At 34.8% G+C, this 22,867-nt stretch overlaps 1 protein-coding gene across 2 annotated transcripts in view; it reads left to right on the forward strand.

Moving 5' to 3' along the window:
• Window positions 1–8,292: 8,292 nt before the first annotated feature.
• LOC105869407 (sodium channel protein type 2 subunit alpha) overlaps window positions 8,293–22,867 on the forward strand; it is a 129,880-nt gene continuing 115,305 nt past the window's right edge. For both annotated transcript variants that reach the window (XM_076005613.1, XM_076005611.1), the window contains exon 1: window positions 8,293–8,520. The gene's annotated coding sequence lies outside the window, so the exon portion shown is untranslated. The remainder of the gene's footprint in view (window positions 8,521–22,867) is intronic.

Consider the following 22,867-nt stretch of genomic DNA (forward strand, 5'->3'; position numbering starts at 1 on the left):
AATCCCTGTTATAATCATGGTTTACAATGTTATTTCTGACAATTTTGTCTGTTTTTGTTCCATAGCCACACATGGAAACTTGTAGCTTGGAGCCACACGTGGAAACTTGTAGCCCCTATTCTGCTTTTATCCAAGAAGGAGGTGAGTTAAATCTCCAAATGTGCAGACATTTCATTCTAGGTCTTCTGCATACTTCACTGGTGAAAAAGTAAAGATAAAAATGGAATGTCAAGCCACTTATGGAAGTAAAATGGAACCCTCTTGTGTACATGACCACAGGCACCTGGACAATGAAAGATGAGCTGTTAGCTCTGGGTGATACTGATTTTATTAATCATAACTTGTCATTTCTAAGGTTTTCTAGTAACTGATAATGAATTGCTGCTAATTTTCCTACACTGTTTGTCTCAAGAAGGCAAAGAGTTTCATATGGCCTTTTAATATATCTGAAGCCTTGCTGACTCAAAGATTCTCTTGACTTGTGCTCCTCAAACTGACTTGGATGTGCTAATGTCTCCCATATACTGTGAGGACATTATTCCCCCAGAATAACTCTGTCCCATTTCTGTTTATCGAGGCAGCTAGTCTTGCTAGGTAGTAGGACCAACTATCTAATAAAGTCTCCTTTGAGACCTGACATTTTCCTCTGGGGCCACCTTGAACTCAGCATGTATTACTAATTTGTGTAACCTTGGCTGGTCACAGGACCAATTATGACTGTGCACCTGCACAGCTGTTGAGGGCATGACTGGCTTGTTTAAGGACCTTCTATATTCCTTCCTGTACCACTGACCTTAAACTAGAGTTTATCTCTGATAATATCGTCCTGGTGGTGGTATTCTACTCCTTTAAAGGACACATTTAAGCTACTACTCTGATTTCCATTCTCCTCTCTACTTTAACATCTCAGTGACTGGCTACAAGTCTAAAACAATGCTAGTCTACCCAGAGGGCTCTCTATTACCTATCAATTTTCAGAACAAGGAGACACCCATTGAAGCCAAACCCAAGGGAAGAACAATTAAGCTGGAGATATATATATATATATATATATATATATATATATATATCCATATATTTGTATTTAATAGATTTATGTTTATTTCCACACTCACAAATTTGAGGGCATTTGAAATAAATTCTCTGCACTTATTCTTTTTTTTTTTTATCTTTTTTTTTTATTTCGGCATATTATGGGGGTACAGATTTTAAGGTTTCAATAAATGCCCATTTCCCCCCTCCCCCCAAAAATCTGAGTCTCCATCATGACCATCCCCCAGATGGTGCACATCTCACTCATTATGTATGTATATACCCGCCCCCCTCCCCCCTGCCACCTGCCCAATACCCTATTACTGTAGTACCTATGTGTCCACTTAGGTGCTACTCAGTTAATACCAGTTTGCTGGAGAATATATCTGGTGCTTGTTTTTCCATTCTTGGGATACTTCACTTAGTAGTATGGGTTCCAGCTCTAACCAGGAAAATATAAGATGTGCTATATCACCATTGTTTCTTAGAGCTGAATAGTACTCCATGGTATACATATACCACATTTTATTAAACCATTCTTGGATTGATGGGCACTTGGGCTGTTTCCACAGCCTTGCAATTATGAATTGTCTGCACTTATTCTGATATGTGTTGTTTCCCCTTTGGAATCTGTGGACAGAAACTGTTATATTAGGTTCTACATCATTGGTTATATACCAAGCATAATTGTAGAAGTGAGGTTGAGTATATATGCATCTCTACTGTGTATATCTGCATCAGTCAATGATGCTGGATGCTAGAAGAATACTATTTGATATCCAGGTGGCAAAAGTTGTTAATTTTGTGGTATTTCATTTCTAGGTGTTCCCTCCATTTCTGATATCCTAGATCTTCTATTATTCAGTGATTTGTCTGGCCCCATCACTCTAGGGTTTGCTTTTGTTAGTTTTCTCATTTACCATGCTAAAATTTTCTCATAGGGCCATGGTCCTTATACCTTGTTACAGTGCAGTAATTCCAATAAGGGTGGGGATGCTTCTGATAATTAAGACTTGTGTTTGGCCATTCTTGATTCAGCCTTCATACTTCTTATAGGTGGGCAGCAGGGTTCTCTGCTCAGTGCAGCCTCTTGGATTCTAATCACCTGTACTTTCTCCACTCTATCCCATAACTCAGCCTAGGGAGCACCTCCTAAAGTTCTTTCTTGGGCTGAATTAACAACGGGATTGTCACTCATTGTTTGGTGTTTTCTACCCTACTGAGAGGTGGAAATTGTCAGAAAGTAAAATTAGGAATTTACCAAATGCAATTTTTTCATCAAATTTTTTAGCTGATAATTACTATTATTAGCAGTAATGATAATAAGTTTAGAGAAGTTAAACACTATGAAATGGATACCACAAGAACCATTACAAAGGGCTTAGAGTTTATGATCAGTCCTCTACCTATCAGGGGGATTATTGTGGATGCCAAGTGAGCATATTTTGCATATGCCTCAGGGTGAGTCAGTTTGTCTCAGTGGTTCTTCATCATGCCTCCGATTGAGCTATTTACTGCAGGGTGAAGGCACATCTCCTGATTAGCGCTACCAAGACAGATACAGTTATCCTCAGTAGGGCTCCACCAGCCAAAATCAGTGTATCTCTGGTATCGGTAACAGGATACTGTGAGGCTTGAGGCAAGTATGAGAACTCCTCTTTACACAGCCAATGGTGGAATTCTGCTTTATTCCAGAGAGTCATCTGGAAAGAGAAGTGCCTCTGACAGAGTTCTAGGGGTCCTGTGAGTATCTTTTTACCATTCTGCCATCTTCTCTCACTCATTAACTTCTTGACAATGTATCTTCCTTAATCATTCCAGCTCCTTCTGTTTCTCTTCCTATGTTAATTCTTCCACCCATTGAAACTCATCTACTGCTCTGAAATGCCACAGCAAAGAGAAGTACTTCTAAAGACCATCCCTTCTTCCACTTCCATCTTACCTTTTTGAGTCACATGGTTGGTGAACAAATGGAGCAGAAAACAAAAGAGCACATAAATTCTAAAGGTCAGTGGAATAATTTCTTCAGTGTTTATATCTTCTGGATCTAAAGTGGAGCTCAAATAGAACCTGAGCATTGAAAACAGAGGTCTGAGTTGGAGTTCAAGATATATTTTACTAGCTGAGGGACTTTGGGCTTTATTATCCTCATCTCTAAGAAAGAAAAATAAAAACCTACTTCACAGTCTTGTCGGGAATTTAATGAGATAGTTTATGCAAAGTGCTTATCACACTGCATGGCACATAAAAGTGTTCAGTAAATGTGATCTATTGCTAACATTTGTAACATCTCCTTTCTCAAAGAATTATAGGAAACATTCTGTTTGTCAGACTTTGTTTATGGAAATGATAAGCTTTTGCCAGTGTGATTTTTTTTTTAATTATTTTTTTTTATTTTGGCATATTATGGGGGTACAGATTTTAAGGTTTCAATAAATGCCCATTTCCCCCCCTCCCCCCAAAAGTCTGAGTCTCCATCATGACCATCCCCCAGATGGTGCACATCTCACTCACTATGTATGTATATACCCGCCCCCCTCCCCCCTCCCACCTGCCCAATACCCTATTACTGTAGCACCTATGTGTCCACTTAGGTGCTACTCAGTTAATACCAGTTTGCTGGAGAATATATCTGGTGCTTGTTTTTCCATTCTTGGGATACTTCACTTAGTAGTATGGGTTCCAGCTCTAACCAGGAAAATATAAGGTGTGCTATATCACCATTGTTTCTTAGAGCTGAATAGTACTCCATGGTGTACATATACCACATTTTATTAATCCATTCTTTGATTGATGGGCACTTGGGCTGTTTCCACAGCCTTGCAATTATGAATTGTGCTGCTATAAACATTCGAGTGCAGGTGTCTTTTTTGTAGAGTGTCACTGGATCATTTGGGTAGATGCCCAGCAATGGGATTGCTGGATCAAATGGTAGATTCACTTGTATCGCTTTAAGGTATCTCCATATTGCTTTCCACAGAGGTTGAACTAGTTTGCAGTCCCACCAGCAGTGTAGGAGTGTTCCTCTCTCTCCGCAACCACGCCAGCATTTATTGTTTGGAGATTTTTTGATAAAGGCCATTCTCACTGGGGTTAAGTGATATCTCATTGTGGTTTTGATTTGCATTTCCCTGATGATTAGAGATGTTGAGCATTTCTTCATATGTTTGTTGGCCATTCTTCTGTCTTCTTTAGAAAAATTTCTGTTCAAGTCCTTTGCCCACTTTTTAATGGGGTTATTTGATTTTTTCTTCCTAATTTTCGTGAGTTCTAAGTATATTCTAGTTATCAGTCCCTTATCGGATGCATAGGATGCAAAAATTTTCTCCCATTCTGTAGGTTGTCTGTTTACTTTCATGACTATTTCTTTGGCTGTGCAGAAGCTTTGTAGTTTGATCATGTCCCATTTATTTATTTTTGTTGCTGCTGTGATTGCCTTTGGGGACTTCTTCATAAACTCTTTGCCCAGGCCGCCAGTGTGATTTTTATCTATACTTTGTTTCTTCATCAATCTGTTGATAACATGCTATTAAATATTAATAATTCATGCTAATTGGAACTAGTGTGATAAGCTATCCTTCTCATCAGTATTAGCAATTTTTTTTAACATGGCATAAAAATCTGCCTTTCCTAGCTTTAAGGTCTGTGATGCTCTAATGATAATGCTACATGAGAAACATTAGATGTGAAGTTAAACTTTTTTTTTTCCATTTTTTTTTTAATTTTGGCATATTATGGGGGTACAGATTTTAAGGTTTCAATAAATGCCCATTTCCCCCCCTCCCCCCAAAAGTCTGAGTCTCCATCATGACCATCCCCCAGATGGTGCACATCTCACTCATTATGTATATATATACCCACCCCCCTCCCCCCTCCCACCTGCCCAATACCCTATTACTGTAGTACCTATGTGTCCACTTAGGTGCTACTCAGTTAATACCAGTTTGCTGGAGAATATATCTGGTGCTTGTTTTTCCATTCTTGGGATAGTGAAGTTAAACTTTTAAAAATTATCCTGAAGGTGGTAACCAATAATTTAAAAGTAGTAACTAAAACTATACAAATGAAATTGTTCTTTTCAAATGTCTGTACATTTGCATCACTTATATGCAGATATTTTACACAGAAAGAAGTGATGCAAGAAAAATACAAACAAATACTAGGTATAAACCAGATTCTTAGTCTTCCTTTATTTCCCGAATCAGATGGATTCTGTAACTTAATAGAGGTGAAATAAGGCTTACTTGCTTTTATCCCTAAAAATTAAAATAATTCTGAAAATCAAGCTACCAAAATAAAAGTGTAGATTTTGTAACTGAAGCAGTGCCCGAGAGATACATCATTGAGAAATTATGTGTCATTGATTTGCTATTGCTAATCAAATGAATGCCTAACTCAGATTAATTTCAGAAAAAAATATTACAGCTTGTTTTAAAGCAGTTTAAGTATTCTAGATGAGAATAAATAGTTTTTCATAAAAACAAAATTACCATAATCAAGTCAAAATCTGTTTACTCTGTAAAAAGTGCTAACATGAAAAAAGTTGTTCAATAATATTTTACCAAAATGTTGTCAGAATTCCTTTAAAAACAACTCAAGTGCTCTAATTTTAACATTGGCATCATTAACCCAACATATTTATTGAATACCCACTATATGTCCAGATTTATGTTTACATATAAGATCTAAACATAGTTTAGATAGTTTAATCAAAGAACATTGATTTCACACTCTATGACACATATGTTAATGAGAACATAGAAATTCACACACAAAAATAATAGCATTACCATGGTGGATTAATAAAGATGATATGCATTTTCTACATCTAGGACCTTTATTCATTATTTGTTAGCTTTTCTGTTCAGGTACTATATTATGAACTATATTTATAGCAGTGACCAAGCAGGAAAACATCTCTGCCTTTGTGAAATGTATATTTTTTTTGGAGAAGGCAGACAATAAACAAAACATGTTAGTTAAGTTTATCAGATTGTCAGATTAGTACTACAGGGAGAAAATCAGAGGAGGAGGTGGGGTGTGGTACTGGGAGCCAGGCCAGCCACACTATGGGGGCAGCTCTGAACCATGACCAGAATAAGGAAAGTGACCCAATAAGGAGCTCATGTAAGAGCATTCCAGGCAAAAAAAAAAAAAAAAAAAAAAAAAAAAAATTAAAAGGTAGACACTTCCTGAAGAGGGAGCATGTCTGCCATGTTTCAGTAACTAAAAAGAAGACAGAAAGGTTAAAGTGAGTAAGGGCAAGAATAACACAAGAGAAGTAAAGGGGACCAGATTGTGCAGAACATGGTGAGCATTCAGACAGGCTTTGGCTTTATGATGAAGGAGATGAGGAGCCACTGGAAATTTTTGAAAACAGTAATATGCGATATGACCTCAGGTTTAATAGATTTACTTGATTGCTGTGACACATAACCTCATGGTCCTCAGACTGGGATATTGTATCCCTAGGAGCATAGGGTGGCATGCCTAGAGGTACACAAAAATCCCAGGATAAGTTAGGAACATCTTTCTGACAGGTAAAATTTACCCTCAAGATTATGGAGGAAATAATTACCATGTTAAGAAAAACATTTAAATATTATATAAATTATTGTAAAATTCCCATTATTTTAAAGATAAAGTGAAGCTTCAATGATATTTCATGGTTATGGCATCTCAGGATTTAATCTTATGAGTTCAAGGCTCTTGGACATCAAGAGTGATTTGGTGGAAAATTTGGGAAAAATTGTCATAATTAATGTGCTTTGAGAGTTATAACAGTGTCTTATGTTAGTGCAAAAAGTTTATGAAATAAAATAGTCAAGTATACACATTAAGGTGTACTAAGCCACATTAATTATTTATTTGTGCAGTCTTAATAGTATATTTTAAAGACAATACAAATAATCATAATGATATTTTAGAAATATAAGTAAGGTAAAATTTGAGGAATCAACTTTGTTCTTCTGACTGGCTTATTAACTGGATAAGTTACTGAAGAGTTGGCTGTGGTTTTCTCATCTATTTTATAATGGGGCACAATATAATGATAGAATAATCTATGTAATAGAACTTTGGCTACTTGCTAAATGAAAGTGTGGCTTGCAATTGTATTTTTATGAAATAGATTCATCAGGATTACAGCTTCTGGTTGACATGTATATATACATACTTTGTGGATAATAATAAAATATTATTAAACTACTTGAACATTAGATACTATCACTTAACATGTCTTATCTAGGGCTTCTATAAGTAAAATTTATATCAAATCTTACAAAGACAATATTTTAGACCAGTTTAAGACCTAGAACACTCTGTGAGTTTTGAAATTGTTTTTCAGCACCATGGACAGCATTACTGCTGTAGGGAATGGAAGGCTTGTGATACCGAAAAACTGCAGTAGGGAGAATTTTAGTTCGTACAACTGGCCCTGAATTTAAATGGTATTATAAAAAAGTGGGAGGGAAAATGCCTTTTTACTTTAAAATTTAAAAAATAGACATGAACTTCAAAACTAACCATAAAATTAATTAAACAAATATATATTGAGCACAGCATATGCTCAGCAACACTTTTGTTTTATAAATGGTGTAATTTACCAAAAGGATTCTTTTAACAATTTAATTTTGCTCTTACTTTCAAATAATATATAGTAATACATATAATATGCTACAATTATCAAATTTCATATAACATGTTATTTGACATCTGTATTTTTGAAATGGTTTCAGGTATATCTTTTAGTCATTTCATCATCTTACATCAACTTTAACCCTACAGCATTTCCCTAAACAGCAAGAATGATAATATAATGTGTTATGTGTTAACTTCTCTAGTAATAAAAGTTATACTTTTCCACAAAGAGGTGTCCATTAACAACAAGCTTGACATCTAAAATTATTTTGTGGGAGATATTTATTGCTTGTTTTCAAATTGGATAAAAAGTTAAATTATAGGATAAGAATAATTTAAACATAATGTAAATACATTTAAGCCCTCAAAGTAGAATTAAAGTTTTTAAAATCCATGTGATAATGCTTATTAAATGTTTAATTTACATTTAATTAAGGTAGTTGATTTCAAATACAGTTGAATGATGTGCTGTACACTATTTAATCATACTTGCTAACTGCTGCATCGCCAAAGGAACTTGAATTAAAATGGTTCCACTTTTGGCCAGGAGATGGAGCTGTCATGTAAGATGCTGCCTTGAATTTATTTATTTATTTTTTCATTTTAGCATGCTGTTTTCTAACAGACAGTGGGTACCATCGAGTGAGTGTCAGAACAGAAAGCTAAGGCAGAAGCAGAGAGGATGCTGCAGTCATCCTTTCTTGTTTTTGTTTTTCTTTAATGAGGACAGAGCATATGTGAGATTTTACTTTCTCCTCTAGTAAATGTTCTGAAGGATTGTGTTGGAGACTATTAGATTCAACACATACATGGATTCTGTGCTATCATCTACAATTCTCTTTATTTCAGGTAAGCCAGCATGATTCTATCTTTGATCTATCAGTGAATGGTTATCTATGTTAATAGTGACATTGAAGACGAAATGTGTGCTTTGCAAGCTTGTATTCAGATCTAAGAGATTCAAAAGCTCTAATTTTAGCTGTTGTGCATTTAAAAATCTTCCTAGGCCAAAATGAGCTCTGACTATGACATACTGTATTTTAACATTTCTTTGGTTTTCTAGTCATTAGTGCTCGTCTATGGCTATATTTGTTTACCTTTCGAAGGTAAAGCTTTCAAAGTGAAGGATGGTTCTTGCTCTCTCAAGGGAAATACTGTTCCTTAATGCAGTGAACAAATTGTAGAGATGTAATGAAGCAGATTAACATGGCAGTGGCTCTGCCAAAGCCCAGGGCCGAACCTTCTGATAGCAGCCTTAGAGGCACGCCAGCAACCTAAGCCCAAAGGCCTTTTGAACAATTCCTGCCGGCTATGATGATATAAGTTGTTTATACCTTTTAGAAATACATAAGTCATTTCTCACATGTGAATCAGATGTTTTTATGTAATGTGTTTAATATACTTAGAATGATAGTATGGACCCTCCCTCACACCAGTATGAATGTGGGGAGTAACCCGAATACAAATTGCTGTGAAAATGGATTTTTCTTAGATTTCAGTGGATTTGTGGTGATAGGGCTATGGCCATGTAAAATAGTAGATATTACAGAAAGTGATCACATTTTTAATTATTTTAGGTCATGTGACATTAGTGTGCTAAAGAGTGGAATGACTCAGTAGGTGGAAATTGCACGCAACAGCCTAGCTCCTTTCTGCAGCTTCTCATGGTTTCCCCTAAATCCTCTTTTTATTATTATCAGAATAATAGGAATAAAGAACTGTAGAAATCCTAAGTATAAAAGACACTCGTGGTCATTTAGATAAATGTAAATAAATTTTTTAAATATTTAAAAATTATTTTTGTAAGATCATTTTTACATGCCTCACTCTCTCCTCTTGTGGAAAGAGCTCTGTGTGTGTGTGTGTGTGTGTGTGTGTGTGTGTGTGTGTGTGTGTGTGTGTGTGATGGTGATGGTGGAGGTGGCAGGCGGGGGGGCGGGGGCATGCATCAGGATGTTTCTATCTCAGTCATCATTTTCTCATAAAGAGGGAGTTGTGCTGTGTCAGAGGTTGTGAAAACTATGGGGAATGATTTTATTAAATCGTTTGGACAAATTGAGGGGGAAAAATCTGTTCTTTTAATATGATGAATCAATAAAGAGTTTTCAGTTCTAATGTTCTATATACATGAAGATTTTTAGAATCACATGGGGTTTTTTTTTTGTTTTTTTTTTTTTAGCATTTATCTATTTTATCATTTAAAGAAAAGCAACTGTGGTTAAAAGATTAAGTGGCTTTCCCAGAGTCACATACTAAATTAGAATCAGGCAAGGCTAGAACACTGATTGACAGTTTTCAATATCTTCCATAGCAGTAACACAACTTAACTCTAGTGTGAACATATCCAGATGGTATATATCAGATGTGTTGATATTAACTATATGTGTGTTTGGGGGGTAAATTCTATAAAATAAAGTTTCTTTCAGTGATAGGTTGCTCAATGGCATATTAAATGCAGTGCTCATGGATTTTTGTCAAAGCACCCCAAAAAACTCAATTAACAACTATGGAGACTCTCTCTTTCTTAGAATGTTTTGTTTACTGTTAGATGAGGTATACTTTTCTATCCTACGCCCATAAATGACATGGATGGCCAGATACTAGCTCACAACTCTACTCCTCCTACATAATAGAATAAACTTCACATATAAATTAATCTGTTTACAATTGTAAGGGTATCCTCTCATTTCCTCATCTTCCCTCCTTTTTTTCACTTACTAGGCACAGACTACACCCTACTTCTTCAATATTTTGAGAAAAGAATAGGATTAAAATGTGTCACTTTTAAATATGATAGTTATGGAGTACCACATATCTACCAAGAAATGTCCATGGTAGAGATTGAGAAATAAACAGTCACAGAGCTTACCTCATAGAGTTTAACATGGAAATATAGATGCACAGATACTACCATAGTTCAAACATTATAAACACCAAAATGAGAAATGAAGAAAGGTGAAAAGTGAATGTGATGAGAATACAAAATACAATCACCTGTCTTGTGCCAGGCACTGTGTTATATTCTAGGATTCAGAATAAAACAATTGTGACGATTTCTATCCGTGAGAAGCTCAGAACCCAAAGAAAAAGATTTTAGAAAGATATGATAGTTGAATTAGATCTTTAAGTGTATTTGGATAAAAATAAATAAAAACAGAAAGATGCTTATTCCAGGAACAGGGATGAGGCAAGCAAACATAAGGAAATGGGGAACTATAGGGCATCCTATAGGAGAACTGTAGACAATGGAAATAATCCAGTATGATTGAAACCTTTGTTGTTGTTGTTGTTTTTCTCCTGGGGCAGCGAAAGTAAAGATAATGAATTTGGCTTTTGATGTTGATGTTATGCATTTGATACACTATACATACTCACACAGAGATGTTGTGTAAGAAGCCAAAATTTTTCTGTCTGTATATCAGATAAGAAGTTAAGGCCAAATATATGGGTCTGCATGAAATTGTGGGCAAGAATTAGGTCACACATAAATGAACATCAATGGGGAATAAGAGTGGAGTGAAGATGACTGAGAGCATAATTTGAACATTAAGGGAGTAAAAGGAATCTAGAAAGGATTCATTAAAGGATTAATTACGGAAAGTAATGGGGGAAATTGGAGGAATAACAATGTCATAGGAAGCAAAGCAGGTAAATTAAATACCAAAGCAGGGATCAGCAACAATATCAAACCCATAAAAGGGCTGATTAATAAGAGAATAGGGTAGTATGATGGACTTTATTATTATTAGATCATGAATGAATTTTAAGAAAAGAGGTTTAGTAGATTGGCAGAGACAGGGACACTGACTGAGGAGTAAATGAGAAATGAGAAATCTGAGGGCTATATTTAAGTTTTAAGATGTTTACAAGAGAAAGATGAGAGATAATATTTGATAGCTTTATTTTAGTTAGGATTAGACAAACCTAAGCCTCTTTGTAGAGTACGGATATGAAGTCAATAGAGAGAAATTGAGGAAAGAAGAAATAAAAAATAAATCAGGGTCCTAGAAGAGAAAGGAGAAGGAAGGTTCAGATTGTTATTTCTTTGAGACAGGAAGAAAGTGTGGGTGATGATATAGAGCCAAGTTGGTGAAACTCACTTTGGGTGGCCCGTTCTTGGAAATTAAATCCTTGTCTGTAAGATAAAATATCTCTTCTATTTAAATCAGTTGGTTCCTCAGAAAAGGCTATTTGTGGCATATGGACTTTCTGGAGGAAATAATTAATCCTCTGTAGCAAAACACTTTCCTGCAGAACACATTTTAGTCACATTAATCCTTGAATTGGAGACTAATAACACTGTTTCATGTTAAACTTATGGTATATACTTCAGTTAGTTAGTTCTTACTCAGAATGACCTGTTAAAAACAGATTCTATTTAAAACTTGCATTAGATTAGACCAACACATATCTATTATGCATATCTAGTTTGATTACTAAGGGATGGTTTGCCAGCATCTAAATGAATTATTCAAGCTCCTTCCTTCTTTAACTCCTTCAGTTTCATTAGTACTTTCACCAGGATTTGTGTAAAGAGAAGAGAAAGTTGATGTAATTACAAATTTCCTTCCCACAAGGAAACTAGCCTTCTTTATGAAGATTCCCACATAAATTCTTTTTTTCCCCTCCTTTTCTGTTGACAGTCTCAGAATCTTTCTTAGAGCCAATCTCTTCTAGGCATTGTGTTGTACTCACTTGTCATGGAGTGGCAGTGGGAAGCCTTGAAGAAGGGATAGACACTGATGAATTTTATACACATTTTGATCATCATGATGAACACCATTATCAATAGAGTAGTCCCTATTGAAATATTATTTATATATAGAAAAAGATAACCTACATCAAGCACATGACATGAAATCCTATTAAAAACAAAAAACAAAATCTGTTTGCTGATCTCCCTATAATATTCTTGTTAGTGTCATCTCCTTTTTATCAAAATTGGGTTTAATGAAATTGGAGTTGAGTGGAAGCAGAGGTGGAGGTTGGCATTGCAAGTCAAAGTGCAAATTTTTTATTGATTAAACTTTTCAATCAAGACCTTTATTTGGAAGAAGAGATAATTACTAACTACATTAATAATAAAGAAAAATTTCAATTATGTAATATCTTTTGTTTGTTTGTGAAAATTTTTAGGGAAATGGTTTAAGAATCCAGAGTTATTTAAATCTATCTATCAGAATGTGTAAAAATATTTTTGAGAGTAAAGCAGTCATAATTAGTTAAAGTTTTTAAACTTTCTTTTTTCACATAAAATGATCTTACGAAGTAATCACCCTCAAGAAGTGCTTTGAATTGTCTAAATTATTATTATAGTTTTAAATTATTAAGTCTTGGTATTTAGGATCAGTTGGGATTATAATGTGCTTTCAATGTGAACATGTCTTGGTGATATTAACAAATAAATACGCAATTATGTGGTTGCATAATTATACCCTGCTACATCTTGTGTTGGGTGATATGTGTGGGAGAGTGATGAAGGGATAACAGAATTCCTCGTAAGCATGTATGAAGGACAGAGGATTAGTTGGAATATCGTAATAAAAGAGAGGGTGTTTATGATAAAATTAGGTAGGATAAGAGAAAACTGACACTATTTCCTTTCTCTGAATAACTGATTTCAAAAGGTGAAATATCTAGGGCTTGGAGGCAGCCCATCAGGGGCAATGGTGATGATATCCCTTTTTAGCCCACCATTACCAACTAAGATGTTTTTCTTCTTTTCCATGTCCCTTCTAGAGTGAGCAATTGAGGGAGCCCAACAATTCTCAGGTAGCTAGGATCTGTCAGAGTAGTGCTTAGACCTATACTTGCTATTTATTGCATCAACAGTCCTGGAAATCAGAAGCCTAGTTACATAGACAGAGTGATCATAAAATGTATCTTCTAAACCAGGATGTGGTTTGTTAATACTTTCTTCAGAATGACAGATGTAAATCAGGACTGTCGTAGGCAAACTGAGATGCACAGTTGCTCCGTTTCAAAGGACAAAAAGAGAGGAAAGTTAGAAGAGGACTCTGCCATGTTTTGCATTTAATCAGTCTACCCAAATAAATTGTTGATTGTTTTGGTGCCTGGGTATCAGAAAGTTAAAATGTAAAATGGCCCATCAATTAGATAAAGAGCATTCAGATAAGCTGCTTTAATTGTTGGCCTTGACAAATCCACCAACTGAATCTCTAATGACTCTTATTGAACTCTTAGTTATGTCACCAGGAATGATATAACTCTATGAATTTTCAGCCTGACTTCCCAGGAAAGTCAATTGTGTGGAGAAAAAAAACTGTCAGTAAATTATATGCTGTTAATAGCAACCTAGACTCATAGCATCATACATCTATTCAAACGTAAAAGCAAAAACAAGATAAAATATGGATTCAAATTATTTCCACATTTATATGTGCATCTTCTAAGGAGGTTCCATGAACGTGTAATAGGAAATTAGCTACAAGAACACTGGCACTTTCTCCAGCATGACATCTATCCCAAATCTTGGTAATTTTGTTATGCATGTAAATGGGCTTTCAATAGTCTATCATGTAGGTTTCTTAAATTCTTCTCCTCCAATGGTCATGTTCTTTACTCTTCCTCAGACACTTACTCCCGTGGTTTTATGTTAGATCTCTTCATGGCCAATTAAGGTGATCTGCCCATAATCGCTACTTTACGCATCAGCACCACCTTTCTAGCTCAATTTATCTAGAATCCCAACTTAAACACTACTTTAATCCAACCAGGGTTGTAAATCATTGATTTTATCACACTTTGATTGTCCTTCACTTAATGTCTTCTTTCCATCATTAAATAAATTCCATGGCCATTGATAATAATCACTCTTTATATATACATACACATTTAGCAATCCTCCCCTTATCTTAATGTTTTGGTTTTGTTTTGTTTTTGGTAACTGCCTGGATAAATTCTCACCCTGGTTATAGCCAACTCCCCCATTACTCCATGCCTGTACCCATGCAGCTGGACACAAGCACAAGTGGGTCTTTCATCATGTCTGTCAGTCATGCCCTAGACCATTCATTCTTCCAGATTCCTGGACTTAGATTTCGCACCCGTTCTTCTCTCTGCAAACCACCAATACCTCCTACCTGATCTTCACTCTCAGTTGACAACTTTGCTTCAATTTGGAAACATTCAGAAAAGATTTCTCCCTGCAGACTTCCATCACTACATGTACCTCCTTACCAAGTTCTGCACCCACATAGCCTGACCTCCCACCTATTACCTTAAATCAACTATTGCTGCCTCTATCTAAAATAATCCCTGCATATGTGCACTACATTCTTACCGATACAAGGGCTACACTGTATGAACTTTTTCTCTTTCTCCTCTACATCAATAATTTTACCTCTTAACTATATCATCATGTAAGCATTTTATGGTTGCTCCTATATTTAAACTATTTTTTACTTCCTTTATCAACCACATCTTCATTTCTTTTCTCCTCTTTGCAAAAAAGTGTATCAAAAGTAGTTGCTGTATTTTTTGTCTCTATTTCTCTCCTGTCTCTTTTAAATCCACTGTAGTCAGGTTTTTACTCCCATAATTTTACCAAATCAGCTCTTGAGAAGGGTCCAATGACTCCCATATTGCCAAATTTGGTGGTCCATCCTCAGTTTTCATCTTACTTGACCATGCAGCGGTATCAGACACAGTGTGTCACTGTCTGTCCCTTGGTACACTGCCTTCCCTTGGGTTCCATGACAGCACACAATGTTGACTCTTCTCCTCCCTCGTTGTTCACTCCTTCACAGTCACTCCACTCTATTCTTTATCTAGATCTACTTTCTTGTGATCCCATTGAGCTGCATGGCTTTAAATGCCATATAAATAATGACGGCCTCAAAATCATCCAAATATTTAGCTCCAGTTTTCTGCTGAACTAGATGTATGTGTTTAACTGCTTATTTGGTTTAAATATCTAGTAGATATCTCACTGTTAATATCCTAAACTAACTTTCTGATCTTCCCTCTCCCCAACCAACCTGTTCCAACTCCAGCCTTCCCCATCTTATTTGTTAGGGAGGTAACTCCAGTCTTCCTGTTCCTCAGGCTAAAAACTCTGGCATCACCTTTGATGATGATTCTCTTTCTCTCATATCCGACATCCAATCCCTCAAGAATTCTTGTTGATTTCAATTTCAGAATATATCCAGAATCTATGTCCTGCCAGCTTCATGCTGCCACCCTGATCAAGCCACCCACCATTAAGTCTACCCTGGATTTCTGTTTTAGTTTTCTAACTAGACTTCATCCTTCCACTCCTTCTCCTCAAAATGTATTCTCAACACAGCAGACAGAAGTAAGATTAGGTCACATTGCTGCTGAAAATCCTGTAAGCAAGGCCCAATTTTCTCAGAGCAAAATCTGCCCTATAATCACTTTAACTATTTCTTGAATATTCCAGGAACACTTCAATCTTTTGGGCTGTTTCCTTTGCCTGGAAGATTTTGCCTCAGGTATTTGTATAACTAACCCCCTCAGCTGCTTAAAAGCTGTGCTCAAATGTGATATCTAAATAATGTCTTTTCTGATTATCTTATTTAAAATCTTAGCCCCTTTCCTCTAGCCCCATTGTTCCAATCTCCCATTTTCTGCTATACTTTCTTTCTTTTCTTTGTTATACTTTGCTTTATTTTCTTTTGTTTCCTTTCTTTTTCCCCTTCCTGTCTTAGAATTCTTATCATCCTTTGGCATTTTGCATGCTTTCCATATCCCATCAGTAATGTAAGCTCTGAGTGGGTAGAGATTATTATCTGTTTGATATTTTGATGTTTTACAAGTGCTCAGAATGGTTCTGGGTGTAAAAAAGGGACTAAAAAATGTTTGTTGAATAAATGAATGAATCTTAGACCCTTAAATTTATTCCTGTAAGCATACCATGCTTTCTCTTTTACTTTTACTGGACTGATTCACACTTACAAATACACAGTACAATCAGCCTGATTTTTCAATCAGTATTTATGCTAAGAATGAAATGCACATTAATATTATAAAAACAAGCCTTACAGGAAGGCAAATGTATCATTAATACTGACTGATGATCTACTTCTGGTTTATATAGCATTTAATATGTTTGTCATGTGACTTTACTTTCTCATTATTCTTTACTTTCTTGTCTGTGTAAGCTCTGCAAAGTCAGGAACCTGTTCATCAGATTTGCTTCCCCACACCACGCCCAGTTTGCAAATAAGAAGTTTTAAAAACACTTTGGTTTAGTCATAGGATGAGCACACACTTAAAATTTAATATTGTTCCGGCATGTGCTATATGTTCTGAACTTTCTCTATGTGGATTGCTTTAGTTCTTACAACCACCCTGTGGAAAGAGGTATCAGTCTCATTTTTACAGATGTAGTAAAGCTGGTATTTCATCCAGGCCTCCATCCTTTCTCAATCGTTGCACTATCCTCATTGTCTAATCTATAGTGACCATATCAGAAAGTTAATACTACTCCCTTGTTCAGAGATGAATGGAAGTAATACTTACAATGTTAGATTTCTTGGAAATGTTTTGTTTTTGTTTTCAGCTGGAAGCGAACCCTTAGCTTTGTGAATAAGATGCAATGAGTGTTATTTTTTTGCTCAATTCTATGAGTAAAATTGACCTCATCTTTTTGTGCTTTCAATTGCTTAACTGTAATAAAAGTATTTACTACCTTAGTTTATGTAAACCACTAAGATTTAATCAAAATTGCCCACTTGACTCTCCTAAAGAGTCTTCAAGGATGTTTTGTTCTAAATCTAAATCTCAGCTTAGATATTTGCCCTTGTTTAACACATAAGGTCTATATTGCTTTATTTATAGAAAGTTTTATCTAATACAAATACGCCAACCTGCTATTTATATCAATACTGAAAAAAATGTCCACTGAATATATTTCTGCCCTTCATAATTTCCAGAGTTTCAGTAAAATTTTTTTATAATCTGCAGTGCTTCAGAAAATATATATTAATATGAACTTGTGTCCTAATTAAATCTAACTCAAATGTCACTTCCTTTATGATGTTCCCTCTGTTTTCATATGCAATGTATACTTCTATTGCACCCTGTACCTGTCTCTATACTAGTTTTAATGTAGACTAGCCAGATACATGTGCACCTGAGTTGTTTCTCATATGTAACTGTGTGCTGTGTAAGAACAGATATTTTGTTGTATAGTTCTACCAAGGTACCTAGTACATGTACAAACTACCTTCCATAGGAGGTAATCAATATATCTTCTGAGCTCTAGTAATTTAAAACTTCAATAAAGGTACTATTTGAAATTTCTCACTTTTACACCATAACTATGTTCTACGTTAAATGACTTATTAAAATAGCTCTCAATAGTTTGCCTTAATACAACTGCCATTAATGCCTTTTAAATTTAGTGTTTGTTTGAGTTGACTATCCAGTGATTTTTTTAAATGATATGGATGTAGTATCTATAAAATTTTCAGAGAAAACTTACTAGTTATAATTTAGGAAGAAGTTCTCCTTCTCTCTCTGTCTCTCTCTCTCTCTCTGTCACGCACACATACACACACACACACAGAACCTCTATTTCCAAGTCTTGTTTTACTCTATAAATAATTTTCATAACCAATAACCAAATTAACCAACAATAGTCTCTCTCTCTCTCACATATGTATACATAGCCTACTCTCCTCCATGATTATTATCTCCAAAAGTACAATTTATAAAATATAATGACCTAGCTGACTTCTATAGGAGGGAGTGAAATGTAGATTGCAATATTCTTCTACTATCATAATGGCAAGGAATGTATATTTTGTAGGGATTTCAAACCTTTAATTGCAGAATTGTTTGAGACAACACCTTATTCAGCCAATAAGTTTGCTTCCAGGTGCTTCATCATTTTCTCCTGAGACTCAGGGTTCTCAGATTCCTGACCCTGGTTGACTCAACAATAAAATTCTGTTCATTATTAAAGATAATAAAGAATAATAAATGAAATAAAATATGATTTAATAAGTCAATATAAGTCATTTTACAACTTAAAGCATTCTAAAATATGGGAGTGGTGTTTCACTATATTTCAGTATATAATATCAGTTTTTAGTGACAGTGTTTCTAGCAGATGGAGGGAAATGATGCTTCAGGACCTAGTGTTCCTTACAGCAAGTAACAAACAGGAAAATGTAAGCAAAAACAAAACACAAAGAAAACAAACAAAAAATGTATTGGCTGGGTAAAGGGTGGCCAATAGACATGGACAAATATCTGGAATATTCTGACACATAGGTGGTAAGAACCAATAGAACATTAGGTATTCAGAAGCTCAGGTAGGATGAGGGTGGCAGAAAGCAAACAAAAGAAAATTAACAATAGCAATAATAAAAGAAAAAAGTCAAAGGGGCATATTTTTACATTTAGACTTTCGAAGAGAGCATGACATTACTTTGTCATAGGAATTTCATGCAAAGTGTTGCATATGTTGATATGCTGGGTCTCTTCCAGCCCAGTAAGGATTCCTATTACCTGTAGGGCACAAGGTTCTCTCTGCCATGAGTCGAGCTTGGGTATTTATTCCTCAGATTCCCCCATACCCAAATGCCATGGTTGAATGCAAATGCCACAGCTCTTCCCACTTGTGGCCCCTACTCCCCCTGGATTCCAGTAATTATTTTCTCCTTCTGCTGTGCTTCCTGCTGCAGCTAGCCCTGATGTGCTTCCTGCTTTGTTGGTTTCCCTTAATCTTAACACACATTTGTGAATAGTCCTTTCTTGTTTGTTTTACCTCTTCAACTAAATTCTCCTTTTGGGGTGTGTCATCTGTTTTCTGCCTAGACTTTGATTGATACAATAGCTAACATTCATGGAATATTTACTACAATACAGGCACTATTGAAACAATTCACATGAATCTGACTATTTGATCCTCACAGTTATCCTGTGAGTTAGTTACTATTGTGACAACATTTAAAACATGAGGACACTGAAGAATATAGAGTTTAAATAACTTGATGATCACATAACTAAAAGCTGTCTAAGACAAAATAAAATCCACGGAGTCTGACTCCACAGCTGAGCTTAGACGTGATAATCTCATCTTTTTTATGTCTACATAAATCCCATCAACAAAATCTAAGTATGGGGAAAAAAAAAGTAGAAGCAAGTCAGGAAAATTTGGCTCTCAGGTAATAAAAGTAGACACCAAGATCTAAATTTGGAAATAGCCTATACATCAGTTGTGCATGTCTAAGTGTTTCAAGATATTAAGTATCTTAATTTTAGGAAAAATGGAAAGGAGAGGGGCAGCATTTTGTTCAACATATAAAGAAAAGCTCTTATTAATATAAATGTATTATACATTTAACTAAAAAAGTCTATCTGCTATCATCCTTTTTAGTGATCAAACATAAAAGAATTAAATTGAAGATAAAAATTACTTAACCCTCTAATGACTTAATAAAGTAAAATCAGTAAATGCATTTTACTTATCAGTTAACTTCCTGAAAATGCATATAATCTTTTTGAATTGATTTTTTTAATTTAAAAAAGCATCATGCAATTAAAACAAAAAGATAAAAATGTTCTTTACTAAAAAATTATTTCTGATTTTTACATAGGGGTGTGAAAAATATGACATCAGAATTTATTGTTATTCCATCTACAGAAATCGGAAAAGAAGATGATTTCACTGGTTTATTAAATCCCTCAGTTCTTCTACCTTCCCTTTCTAACATTTACATTCAAAATTTTCTTCCTGCGTATATATCTGATAGTCAATAATCTTTCTTCCATTTAGCTTATGAAATTCTTCATGACATGACGTAGACTTTGACAGTGCTGTTTTTGATCTGCATGATACTCAGCAGATTGATTTGTGATAAATCAGTGACAGGCCACTTTGGTCTACTAGTGGTCAGCAAACTGTGATCTTTTACAACATCTTTTGTTTAAGATGGTTGGGAAATAAAGACTTCATGACATGTTAAATTTGAAGTGTAGTGTCCATAAAGAAAATTTTAATGGAACATAGCTATGTTCATTTTTGTATATATTTTCCATGACTATTTTCATTCTATAAGGTGAAAGTTGTGTAGTTGCAACATAGACCATATGGCCCACAAAGCCTAAAACATTTACTAAATGGCCCCAGTAGTAACCAAGTTGTGGACTCTGGCCTACATTGTCACTATACTACAATTGCAAAGTATTGGTGTTTGATGGTATTTCAACTTCTGGATGAATGATCTTATATGGCCAGAATAGTTTAGGATTGGTATTAATTATCCTTTGAATGTTTGGTAGAATTCGTCAGTGAAGCCATCAGGTCATGAGTTTTTCTTTGATGAGAGACTTTTTATTACTGCTTCTATCTTATCACTTGTTATTGGTTTATTCAGGTTTTGGATTTCTTGCTGCTTTAATCTTGGTAGGTTGTATGTGTCTAGGAATTTATCCATTTCTTCTACGTTTTCTAATTTATTGGCATATAGTTGCTCATAGTAGTCTCTAATGATCCTTTGGATTTCTGCAGTATCAGTTGTAATGTCTCCTTTTCCATCTCTGATTTTATTTTTTATCTTTTCAAAAAAGCAACTTTTCATTTCATTGATCTTTTGTATTTTTGTTTGTTTGTTTGTTTCAATTTCATTTATTTCTGCCTGAAATTAATTGTTTCTTTTCTTCTACTATTTTCGGTTTTGGCTTGCTCTTGTTTTTCTAATTCTTTGAGAAGTATCATTAGGTTGCTTATTTGAAGCTTTTCTACATTTTTGAGGTAGGTACTTATTGCTATAAACTTTCCTCTTATTACTGCTTTTGCTATATTCCCTAGGTTTTGATATGCTGTGTTCTCATTTTAATTTGTTTTGATAGATTTTATAATATCCTTCTTAATGTCTTCATTGACCCTCTGGTCATTTGGGAGCATATTGTTTAATTTTCATGTGTTTGCATATTTTCCAATATTCCTCTTGTTATTGATTTCTAGATTTAATTGTTGTCAGAGAAAATACTTGGTATGAATTCAATTTTTTAAAAAATTTGTTAAGACTTGTTTTTTGGCCTAACATATGGTCTTCCCTTGAGAATGATCCATGAGCTGAGGAGAAGAATGTGAATTCTGCAGCTATAGGATGAATTGTTCTGTAAATACCTATCAGGTTCATTTGGCCCAGAGTGCAGATCAAGCCCAATGTTTTTTTCATTAATTTTCTGTCTGGATGATCTGTCCAATGCTGAAAGTAGTATGTTGAGGTCCGCAACAACTGCTGTGTTAGGGTTTGTCTTTTTCTTTAGCTCTGTCAGTATTTACTTTATATATCTGGGTACTCCAGTGTTAGGAGCATATATATTTAGAATTGTTATATCTTTTTGCTGAATTAACCCCTTTCTTTGTCTCCTTTTACAGTGGAGTGACTTTTTTTGTCTCCTTTTACAGTTTTTGTCTTGAAATCTATTTTATCTGATAGAAGTATAGCTATTCATGCTCTTTTTTGGTTTCTATTTGCATGGAATAGCTTTTTCCATCCCTTTAATTTAAGTCTATGTGTCTTTATAGGTGAAGTGTGTTTCTTGCAGACAATATATGGTTAGCTCTAGTTTTTTTTTTTTTTTTTATCCATTCCACCCACACTATGTCTTTTGTTTAGAGAGTCCATTCACATTCAACGTTATTGTTGATAGGTAAGGACTTCCTAATGTCATGTTATTATTTGATTTCTGGTTGTTTTATGGTCATCTCTTTCTTTCTGATTACCTTATTCTCTTCCTTTGTTAAAAGTGATTTTCTCTGGTAGTATGTTTTAATTTCTGGCTTTTTTTTGTGTGTGTCATTCTGTTGTAGGTTTTTTTGATTTGAGGTTACCATGAGGCTTGCAAAAAACATTTTATAATCAATTATTTTAAACACAACAATTTTGTTTACAAACAAACAGAGAAATCTAACAGAAATTCTACTCTTTAACTGCATCCCCACCTCACTTTTTAACTTTTTGTTGTTTCCATCCATATCTTTTTATACTATCTATCTCGCAAAAAAGTTGTAGTTGTTTTTGATAGGCTTGATTTTGGTCTTCCTATTGAACATATAAGTAGTTTATATACCACAATTACAGCAATAGAGTATTCTGTATTTGTGTACTTACTGTTACAGTTAGTTCTATACCTTCAGATGATTTCTTATTGTTCATTAATGTCCTTTCCTTTCAGATTGAATAACTCTTTT

This window comes from Microcebus murinus, chromosome 8 (assembly GCF_040939455.1).
Source record: "Microcebus murinus isolate Inina chromosome 8, M.murinus_Inina_mat1.0, whole genome shotgun sequence".
In the NCBI taxonomy this organism is placed as follows: domain Eukaryota; kingdom Metazoa; phylum Chordata; class Mammalia; order Primates; family Cheirogaleidae; genus Microcebus; species Microcebus murinus.